This window comes from Triticum urartu, chromosome 1A (genome assembly GCF_056163025.1).
Source record: "Triticum urartu cultivar PI428250 chromosome 1A, HENAU_Tu73, whole genome shotgun sequence".
NCBI classification, from domain to species: Eukaryota; Viridiplantae; Streptophyta; class Magnoliopsida; order Poales; family Poaceae; genus Triticum; species Triticum urartu.
The window spans coordinates 593190205-593200447 of NC_141873.1; the positions used below are offsets into that span (position 1 = coordinate 593190205).

Sequence of the window (10243 nt, forward strand, 5' to 3'; positions counted from 1 at the left end):
TCAAAGAATAAGGATGATGAAGAATTTGAGCGCTTTGTTCAAATGCTTAGACCTGTCTTTTTGCGTCTTCGTTTGACTGATATTCTGAAAATGTCTCCTTATGATAAGTATATGAAAGATATTGTTACAAATAAAAGAAAGATACCAGAAGCTGAAATTTCTACCATGCTTGCAAATTACACATTTAAGAGTGGAATACCCAAGAAACTAGGAGACCCAGGAATACCAACTATACCATGCTCCATTAAAATAAACTATGTTAAAAGTGCTTTATCTGATTTGGGAGCCGGTGTTAGTGTTATGCCTTTCTCTTTGTATCGAAGACTTGATTTGAATAAGTTGACACCAACTAAAATCTCTTTTCAAATAGCTGATAAATTGACTGCTATACCCATCGATATTTGTGAGGATGTGCCTGTCATAGTTGCAAATGTTACTATCTTAACGGACATTGTTATTCTTGATATACCCGAGGACGACAGTATGTCGATCATCCTTGGTAGACCCTTTTTGAATGATGCATGGGTTGTTATTGATTATTGTGTCGCTCCTATCCTATTGTTGGAGGTGCTTCTGCTGCTGTCTTTGTTGTAGGTGTTAGGAAGTGACCTCAATTCTGTCTGAATCAAGTACAATCGGGGAGGCTCCTGCAGCTACCAGTTGAGTTGAATAGAGCTTGGGCGTCTGGACTCCCTCGCCCGCTACAAGCTACTTTTTTCTCTCCTGCCATCCGGCGCTGTGAGCAGGTCTAGTTCGTCCCCAACTTGACTCTCGGACCCCCTGAGCATCTGTGTGTTTTATTGCTTCAGAAGAAGAATCGGTGTTTCCTGGAGCTGCTTTGGTGGTCAGCTGGCCAGATTAAATAATACTATTTGTTGGTGTTGCAATCTGAAGTAATTGCCGTACTCTTTGGCACATTGTTGACCTGGTAACACTAATAGTATTGCGTAATTATTTAGTAACACTCTGTATTTCTTGAATCAGTTGTTTGACCGGTTTGACAAGATTTAACCAAAATTCAAAAAAACATAAGTTAGAGTATATCTTTTTTTCCTTTTACAATTTTGTCATTTCAAAAATTGTCCTAAACCCTAAACCCGGGAATTAAAACGTCGGAAACTCTATGCTAAACAGTAAAAACTAAGGGTTTAAACCATAAAACCTAACCCTAAACTCTGAAATCTAAACCCTAGGACTAAACGCTAAAAACGTCTAAAACGCCCAAAAACTCCATTTTCCCTTTGGAATTTTGTGGTTTTAAAAAATTGTCGAAACGGAATATTGGTTGGTTCCTCTCTTTGGCACATTGTTGACCTGTACTAGTTGGTTCATCTGTGTGTTGCATGTGTTTGAGAAAGAAGAACCAAGTACTACTGTTGGAATATATTCTTGCTCACTGAACCATGGGAGATCCAAGTAAAGAGAAAACAGAGGATTCTAGTGTTAATAAGATGTATGAAATATTTAGGAAACTGCTTGAGCACCAGCAGCAATCAAAGGCTGCTCCTGAGCCAGTTAAGAATACACTTGAGCCAAATTCAGTCCGACTATCAGGACCTGGTGACTACATCAGTTGGGCACGCCATGCCAAATTGATTTTGAGCACCAATGACTATGATTATTTACTTGTTGGCAATGAAGAAAGTTTGGAGAAAGGCGGTGCATGCAGGAAACAAATCAATGATAAAGTACTAGTATGGATGTTGGGAAGTATGGAACCAAAATTAGAGAACAAGTGGAAGGCATGGGCACTGTTTGTGAGGTCTGGTCATCTTTGAAGAAACAATTTGTAGGGAAACAAATAAAATGCAAGCCACCCATATCATGCATGAGTTAACCAATTTGAAGCAGCGCTCAAGATCTATAACAGAGTATGCAGGTGAAGTAATAAAATTATTCAGAGACTTACATTATCATCACCCTTTTGAACCTGTTCACAAGGATGACTTGGCAATTCATCATGTGTGGTTTGAGTCATTTGTGAGCAAGCTATTTCTTGATGGCCTAGACCATGAACTAAACCTCTGTCGTCAATTGATATTTGCAATGCCTGAGTGGCCTAGTCTTGATGATATTATTTCTAGCATGATTGAGGAGGAGACTCGTTTGGCACAACCGAAGGAGGATGGTCAGGAGCATGCAGATGCTCGTGCTGCATTATCCATACAACCTTGTCATGCTACAAATTCTTTTGGTAAGGTGGATAAAAGCAAATTGCTTTGTGACCATTGTAAAAGAAAAGGACACACCAAGGGTGAGTGTTTTGAGTTGCATGGTTATCCACCTTGGTGGGATAAAGGGAGATCTCAGCTAGGGGGAGCTCGGGGTTCAAACAAAAGACAAGCTAATAACAATGCATCTGCAGGGGAACTACCTGTGGTAGACATGCAAGCTCTTGAGGATTTCAAATCCAAGCTCAAACTCTACGAAGGCTCATCTTCATCCCAAGGTTCCTCCAAAGTTGATTCTATCTTTAATGCCATCACCCAAGGTATGGAATCACACCAAGCCTAGTCAAAATCATGGATAATTGATACCGGAGCTACTAACCACATGACAGGAGTGTCGGTGTCAAAACCGGCCGATCTCGTGTAGGGGGTCCCGAACTGTGCGTCTGAGGATCGACGGTAACAAGGGATACATGAGACACAACGTTTACCCAGGTTCGGGCCCTCTTAATGGAGGTAAGACCCCACGTCCTGCTCGATTGTATTTAATGCGTATAGGGGTTACAAGAGTCGATCTACCTCGAGATCGTAATGGCTAAACCCTAGATGTCTAGCCTATATGAATTCTGATAGCCTCTATGGACTAGACCCTCCAGTTTATATAGACACCAGAGGGGCCTAGGGTTGTACATGTTGGAGAACGTAGTAATTTCAAAAAACAATCCTACGCACATTTCAGATCTATCATGGTGATGCATAGCAATGAGAGGGGAAGAGTGTTGTACACGTACCCACGTAGACCATAAGCAGAAGCATTATGAAAATGCGGTTGATGTAGTCGTACGTCTTCACGATCCGACCGATCCTAGTACTGGAAGTACGGCACCTCCGCGATCTGCACACGTTCGGCTCGGTGATGTCCCACGAACTCCTGATCTAGCTAAGTGTCGAGGGAGAGTTTCATAAGCACGACGGCGTGATGACGGTGATGATGAAGCTACCGGCGCAGGGCTTCGCCTAAGCACTATGATGATATGACCGAGGTGGATTATGGTGGAGAGGGCACCGCACATGGCTAAGGGATCAATGATCAACTTGTGTGTTCTAGGGTGCCCCTGCCCTCGTATATAAAGGAGCAAGGGAGGAGGCCGGCCGGCCCTTGGAGGCGTGCCAAGGAGGGGAGGCGTCCTCCTCCTAGTAGGAGTAGGAGTCCCCCTTTCCTAGTCCAACTAGGAGGAGGAAGGGGGAAGGAAGGAGAGGGAGAGAAGAGAAGGAAAGGGGGCTCATGGGAAAATGTATGATTTAATTCAGAACCCAAATGTGTCATGGAAAAATGTGCATCACCTCTGGTACTGTTTACAGCATTTTCCATAAATGATGAGCATTTTTGAAAGCAATTTGGATTTACTGAAAATATTTTAGGTGAACCTAGTGAATTCCTTTGATGCTATGGGTTTAGGCAATCCCCATTCACTAGTAGAAAACAGAGCTTTAGCGCCGGTTCGTAAGGGCCTTTAGTGCCGGTTCCATAACCGGCACTAAAGGATGGTCACTAAAGGCCCCCCCTTTAGTACCGGTTCGGCACGAACCGGCGCTAAAGTGCCACCACGTTGCGTGAGCTCGCGCCCTGGTATGGGGGACCTTTAGTACCGGTACTAAAGGTTCTTTTTTTTTGAAAATTTTGGAATTTTTTTTTGATTTTTAATTTTCCCGAATTAGTTGATAATTTAGTCTCTAATCACCTCTCTTAACTGCTCAAGTGTGGATCACTCATTCCAAATCGCCTGACTTCCCGGCCGGTCACCCATCCTCTCACTCCCCCAGCCTAAGCACACTTAACTTCGGAGTTCTATTCCCCCTACATTCCAAGTCTGCACTTGTTGTTTTCCTAACAAATGTAAGCTGTCAATCCTATTAACCCTTAGTAGTTTAGATTGAGCATGAAGTCACACATTTCATCGTTTGAGTTTGAAACTATTATTCTAATAAATAGTAATTATGTAGTAACACTAATATTTCTTGAATAAGTAGTTTGACCATAGTTTGACCACAGTTTGACCAGATTTGGCCAAAATTCAAAAAAAACTGAGATACTTATTTAGTAACACTAATAGTATTGCGTAATTATTTAGTAACACTATATTTCTTGAATCAGTTGTTTGACCGGTTTGACAAGATTTAACCAAAATTCAAAAAAACATAAATTAGAGCATATCTTTTTTTCCTTTTACAATTTTGTCATTTCAAAAATTGTCCTAAACCCTAAACCCGGGACTTAAAACGTCGGAAACTCTATGCTAAACAGTAAAAACTAAGGGTTTAAACCATAAAACCTAACCCTAAACTCTAAAATCTAAACCCTAGCACTAAACTCTAAAAACGTCTAAAAAACGTCTAAAACGCCCAAAAACTCCATTTTCCCTTTGGAATTTTGTGATTTTAAAAAATTGTCGAAACAGAAAACTGGTTGGTTCCTCTCTTTGGCACATTGTTGACCTGTACTAGTTGGTTCCTCTGTGTGTTGCATGTGTTTGAGAAGAAGAACCAAGTACTAGTGTTGGAATATATTCTTGCTCACTGAACCATGGGAGATCCAAGTAAAGAAAAAACAGGGGATTCTAGTGTTAATAAGATGTATGAAATATTTAGCAAACTGCTTGAGCACCAGCAGCAATCAAAGGCTGCTCCTGAGCCAGTTAAGAATACACTTGAGCCAAATTCAGTCCGACTATCAGGACCTGGTGACTACATCAGTTGGGCACGCCATGCCAAATTGATTTTGAGCACCAATGACTATGATTATTTACTTGTTGGCAATGAAGAAAGTTTGGAGAAAGGCGGTGCATGCAGGAAACAAATCAATGATAAAGTACTAGTATGGATGTTGGGAAGTATGGAACCAAAATTAGAGAACAAGTGGAAGGCATGGACACTGTTTGTGAGGTCTGGTCATCTTTGAAGAAACAATTTGTAGGGAAACAAATAAAATGCAAGCCACCCATATCATGCATGAGTTAACCAATTTGAAGCAGCGCTCAAGATCTATAACAGAGTATGCAGGTGAAGTAATAAAATTATTCAGAGACTTACATTATCATCACCCTTTTGAACCTGTTCACAAGGATGACTTGGCAATTCATCATGTGTGGTTTGAGTCATTTGTGAGCAAGCTATTTCTTGATGGCTTAGACCATGAACTAAACCTCTGTCGTCAATTGATATTTGCAATGCCCGAGTGGCCTAGTCTTGATGATATTATTTCTAGCATGATTGAGGAGGAGACTCGTTTGGCACAACCGAAGGAGGATGGTCAGGAGCATGCAGATGCTCGTGCTGCATTATCCATACAACCTTGTCATGCTACAAATTCTTTTGGTAAGGTGGATAAAAGCAAATTGCTTTGTGACCATTGCAAGAGAAAAGGACACACCAAGGGTGAGTGTTTTGAGTTGCATGGTTATCCACCTTGGTGGGATAAAGGGAGATATCAGCTAGGGGGAGCTCGGGGTTCAAACAAAAGATAAGCTAATTACAATGCATCTGCAGGGGAACTACCTCTGGTAGACATGCAAGCTCTTTAGGATTTCAAATCCAAGCTCAAACTCTCCGAAGGCTCATCTTCATCCCAAGGTTCCTCCAAAGTTGATTCTATCTTTAATGCCATCACCCAAGGTATGGAATCACACCAAGCCTAGTCAAAATCATGGATAATTGACACTGGAGCTACTAACCACATGACAGGAGTGTCGGTGTCAAAACCGGCCGATCTCGTGTAGGGGGTCCCGAACTGTGCGTCTGAGGATCGAAGGTAACAAGGGATACAGGAGACACAACGTTTACCCAGGTTCGGGCCCTCTTAATGGAGGTAAAACCCTACGTCCTGCTAGATTGTATTTAATGAGTATAGCGGTTACAAGAGTCGATCTACCTCGAGATCATAATGGCTAAACCCTAGATGTCTAGCCTATATGAATTCTGATAGCCTCTACGGACTAGACCCTCCAGTTTATATAGACACCAGAGGGGCCTAGGGTTGTACATGTTGGGGAACGTAGTAATTTCAAAAAACAATCCTACGCACACGCAAGATCTATCATGGTGATGCATAGCAATGAGAGGGGAAGAGTGTTGTACACGTACCCACGTAGACCATAAGCAGAAGCATTATGACAACGCGGTTGATGTAGTCGTACGTCTTGACGATCCGACCGATCCTAGTACCGGAAGTACGGCACCTCCGCGATCTGCACACGTTCGGCTCGGTGATGTCCCATGAACTCCTGATCTAGCTAAGTGTCGAGGGAGAGTTTTGTAAGCACGATGGCGTGATGATGGTGATGATGAAGCTACCAGTGCAGGGCTTCGCCTAAGCACTATGACAATATGACCGAGGTGGATTATGGTGGAGAGGGCACTGCACATGGCTAAGGGATCAATGATCAACTTGTGTGTTCTAGGCTGCCCCTGCCCTCGTATATAAAGGAGCAAGGGGGGAGGCCGGCCGGCCCTTGGAGGCGTGCCAAGGAGGGGACGAGTCCTCCTCCTAGTAGGAGTAGGAGTCCCCCTTTCCTAGTCCAACTAGGAGGAGGAAGGGGGAAGGAAGGAGAGGGAGAGAAGAGAAGGAAAGGGGGGTCATGGAAAAATGTATGATTTAGTTCAGAACCCAAATGTGTCATGGAAAAATGTGCATCACCTCTGGTACTGTTTACAGCATTTTCCATAAATGATGAGCATTTTTGAAAGCAATTTGGATTTACTGAAAATATTTTAGGTGAACCTAGTGAATTCCTTTGATGCTATGGGTTTAGGCAATCCCCATTCACTAGTAGAAAACGGAGCTTTAGCACCGGTTCGTAAGGGCCTTTAGTGCCGGTTCCATAACCGGCACTAAAGGGTGGTTACTAAAGGCCCCCCCCTTTAGTACCGGTTCGGCACGAACCGGCGCTAAAGTGCCACCACGTGGCATGAGCTCGCGCCCTAGTATGGGGGACCTTTAGTACCGGTTGGTGTTACCAACCGGTACTAAAGGTTCTTTTTTTTGAAAATTTTGGAATTTTTTTGAATTTTTTTTTCGATTTTTAATTTTCCTGAATTATTTGATAATTTAGTCTCTAATCACCTCTCTTAACTGCTCAAGTGTGGATCACTCATTCCAAATCGCCTGACTTCCCAGCCGGTCACCCATCCTCTCACTCCCCCAGCCTGAGCACGCTTAACTTCGTAGTTCTATTCCCCCTACATTCCAAGTCTGCACTTGTTGTTTTCCTGACAAATGTAAGCTGTCAATCCTATTAACCCTCAGTAGTTTAGCTTGAGCATGAAGTCACACATTTCATCGTTTGAGTTTGAAACTATTATTCTAAAAAACAGTAATTATGTAGTAACACTAATATTTCTTGAATAAGAAGTTTGACCATAGTTTGACCACAGTTTGACCAGATTTGGCCAAAATTCAAAAAAACTGAGATACTTATTTAGTAACACTAATAGTATTGCGTAATTATTTAGTAACACTCTATATTTATTGAATCAGTTGTTTGACCGGTTTGACAAGATTTAACCAAAATTCAAAAAAACATAAATTAGAGCATATCTTTTTTTCCTTTTACAATTTTTTCATTTCAAAAATTGTCCTAAACCCTAAACCCGGGACTTAAAACGTCAGAAACTCTATGCTAAACAGTAAAAACTAAGGGTTTAAACCATAAAACCTAACCCTAAACTCTGAAATCTAAACCCTAGCACTAAACGCTAAAAACGTCTAAAAAATGTCTAAAACGCCCAAAAACTCCATTTTCCCTTTGGAATTTTGTGATTTTAGAAAATTGTCAAAACGGAAAACTGGTTGGTTCCTCTCTTTGGCACATTGTTGACCTGTACTAGTTGGTTCCTCTGTGTGTTGCATGTGTTTGAGAATAAGAACCAAGTACTAGTGTTGGAATATATTCTTGCTCACTGAACCATGGGAGATCCAAGTAAAGAAAAAACAGGGGATTCTAGTGTTAATAAGATGTATGAAATATTTAGCAAACTGCTTGAGCACCAGCAGCAATCAAAGGCTGCTCCCGAGCCAGTTAAGAATACACTTGAGCCAAATTCAGTCTGACTATCAGGACCTGGTGACTACATCAGTTGGGCACGCCATGCCAAATTGATTTTGAGCACCAATGACTATGATTATTTACTTGTTGGCAATGAAGAATGTTTGGAGAAAGGCGGTGCATGCAGGAAACAAATCAATGATAAAGTACTAGTATGGATGTTGGGAAGTATGGAACCAAAATTAGAGAACAAGTGGAAGGCATGGGCACTGTTTGTGAGGTCTGGTCATCTTTGAAGAAACAATTTGTAGGGAAACAAATAAAATGCAAGCCACCCATATCATGCATGAGTTAACTAATTTGAAGCAGCGCTCAAGATCTATAACAGAGTATGCAGGTGAAGTAAAAAAATTATACAGAGACTTACATTATCATCACCCTTTTGAACCTGTTCACAAGGATGACTTGGAAATTCATCATGTGTGGTTTGAGTCATTTGTGAGCAAGCTATTTCTTGATGGCCTAGACCATGAACTAAACCTCTGTCATCAATTGATATTTGCAATGCCTGAGTGGCCTAGTCTTGATGATATTATTTCTAGCATGATTGAGGAAGAGACTCGTTTGGCACAACCGAAGGAGGATGGTCAGGAGCATGCAGATGCTTGTGCTGCATTATCCATACAACCTTGTCATGCTACAAATTCTTTGGTAAGGTGGATAAAAGCAAATTGCTTTGTGACCATTGCAAGAGAAAAGGACACACCAAGGGTGAGTGTTTTGAGTTGCATGGTTATCCACCTTGGTGGGATAAAGGGAGATCTCAGCTAGGGGGAGCTCGGGGTTCAAACAAAAGACAAGCTAATTACAATGCATCTGCAGGGGAACTACCTGTGGTAGACATGCAAGCTCTTGAGGATTTCAAATCCAAGCTCAAACTCTCCGAAGGCTCATCTTGTTCCCAAGGTTCCTCCAAAGTTGATTCTATCTTTAATGCATCACCCAAGGTATGGAATCACACCAAGCCTAGTCAAAATCATGGATAATTGATACTGGAGCTACTAACCACATGACAGGAGTGTCGGTGTCAAAACCGGCCGATCTCGTGTAGGGGGTCCCGAACTGTGCGTCTGAGGATCGAAGGTAACAAGGGATACAGGAGACACAACGTTTACCCAGGTTCGGGCCCTCTTAATGGAGGTAAAACCCTACGTCCTGCTTGATTTTATTTAATGAGTATAGGGGTTACAAGAGTCGATCTACCTCGAGATCATAATGGCTAAACCCTAGATGTCTAGCCTATATGAATTCTGATAGCCTCTACGGACTAGACCCTCCAATTTATATAGACACCAGAGGGGCCTAGGGTTGTACATGTTGGGGAACGTAGTAATTTCAAAAAACAATCCTACGCACACGCAAGATCTATCATGGTGATGCATAGCAATGAGAGGGGAAGAGTGTTGTACACGTACCCACGTAGACCATAAGCAGAAGCATTATGACAACGGGGTTGATGTAGTCGTACGTCTTCACGATCCGACCAATCCTAGTACCGGAAGTACGGCACCTCCGTGATCTGCACACGTTCGGCTCGGTGATGTCCCACGAACTCCTGATCTAGCTAAGTGTCGAGGGAGAGTTTCGTAAGCACGACGGCGTGATGATGGTGATGATGAAGCTACCGGCGCAGGGCTTCGCCTAAGCACTATGTCGATATGACCGAGGTGGATTATGGTGGAGAGGGCACCGCACACGGCTATGGGATCAATGATAACTTGTGTGTTCTAGGGTGCCCCTGCCCTCGTATATAAAGGAGCAAGGGGGGAGGCCGGCCGGCCCTTGGAGGCGTGCCAAGGAGGGGAGGAGTCGTCCTCCTAGTAGGAGTAGGACTCCCCCTTTCCTAGTCCAACTAGGAGGAGGAAGGGGGAAGGAAGGAGAGGGAGAGAAGAGAAGGAAAGGGGGGTCATGGAAAAATGTATGATTTAATTCAAAACCCAAATGTGTCATGGAAAAATGTGCATCACCTCTGGT

At 42.7% G+C, this 10243-nt stretch overlaps 3 pseudogenes; all 3 read left to right on the plus strand.

The window, feature by feature from the left end:
- The first annotated feature begins 1403 nt into the window (after positions 1-1403).
- LOC147993251 (uncharacterized) lies at positions 1404-2595 on the plus strand (annotated as a pseudogene).
- A 2157-nt stretch (positions 2596-4752) lies between these two features.
- Positions 4753-5732, plus strand: LOC147993252 (uncharacterized; annotated as a pseudogene).
- A 2398-nt stretch (positions 5733-8130) lies between these two features.
- On the plus strand, positions 8131-9255 carry LOC147993253 (uncharacterized; annotated as a pseudogene).
- Positions 9256-10243: the final 988 nt, after the last annotated feature.